The sequence below is a fragment of the Plasmopara halstedii genome, assembly GCF_900000015.1.
Source record: "Plasmopara halstedii genome assembly, contig: Scaffold_1651, whole genome shotgun sequence".
Taxonomy (NCBI): domain Eukaryota; phylum Oomycota; class Peronosporomycetes; order Peronosporales; family Peronosporaceae; genus Plasmopara; species Plasmopara halstedii.
In genome coordinates, this window is record NW_020188562.1 from 942,856 (window position 1) to 944,094 (window position 1,239).

Genomic DNA, 1,239 nt, shown 5'->3' on the forward strand with positions numbered 1-1,239 from the left:
TAGTTGAATACGGCATTCAATACTACATTTACCGCTTCTTCGAAATAAGGCGGATGCACACGGAAAACTTCTTTTCTGGCCACACCATAAAATCGGTCACTTCAGCCGCCTTGGAGAGAGGATTTAGAGCCATCCTGACAATGAGTATACTTAACTCCTGGACAATGCCCACCAACTTCTTCTTGCTCTGTCAGGCGGCAAGGAAACGCGATCTTACTAAATATGCCTGATTAGGCGGCGAGAACACTCGCAGAAAACTTCTGCTCCATTCAGGAGGAGAATGCCGCTTCAATCGGAAAAACGCACGTCAGTGCCCATTCTCGTGCTCGGCTCCCGAGCTTGAGAGAGCTAGCGCGCTGTTGCTCGTTCTGGAGCATAGCGGATGCCATTGCCATCTCGACCTCTCTCACCAAAAGCAGAAAGTTCTCTCCATCCTTACCCTCGAAGGTGTTAACACTCACCATGAGCGGCCTGGGTCTGGAAAAGTCATTTGTCGTCGACGATGGCGTCATGGACGCTGTCAACGCCGACATCTTCTGCTCTATGTGCTCTAGCAGAGCATTTTCATAGCTCTAAAACGCCTCTAAGCGCTCCTTTATCGCTTCGGGTCCTTGTGAAACAAGGTGTTCCACGCCTAAGCAAGAATATCAGCTTAACCCGTCCTGCAAGCCCTGTGGTAAATTGGAAAACTGCCCCATCCTCACAGAGGATCAGTCGTAACGACGCAGGCGTAACCTGTCGACGCGTGCTACCAAGTGCAGCGAGGTCGCCGAGCTCTTTGCTGAGAGGAAGCTTACTTAAGGCCACCGATACTTGAACCAGTACGAGTGTAGCGGATCACAATCCGCTACCTCCAAGAGTACCCGAAATTCTCCTAATTAAATAGTAAAACCTAATCAATGCATAAATACTGGCAGTCCCGCCACGTAGTGGCTTCTTGTTACGGTATAGCCACACCATCGTGTGACTACACCAACTTGTGAAATCCACTTCTCTGTACGGTCACACCGTCTTGTGTGACCCATTCTGGTGAACCAGGGTACGTGTAACCCCGTTACACCCCGAATCTAGGTCGAGAGCTTTGGAATTCGCTCGAAAGATGGGCATTGTTGTACCTGATGCTGAGATGTAATCAAATACCGGAGAAATTGATGAGCTGACGGATGTCAATGATACACTTTACCTCAATCCTCCATCTCTGCACAATCCTCGACAACACGCAGCTTGACAAGCGTTATA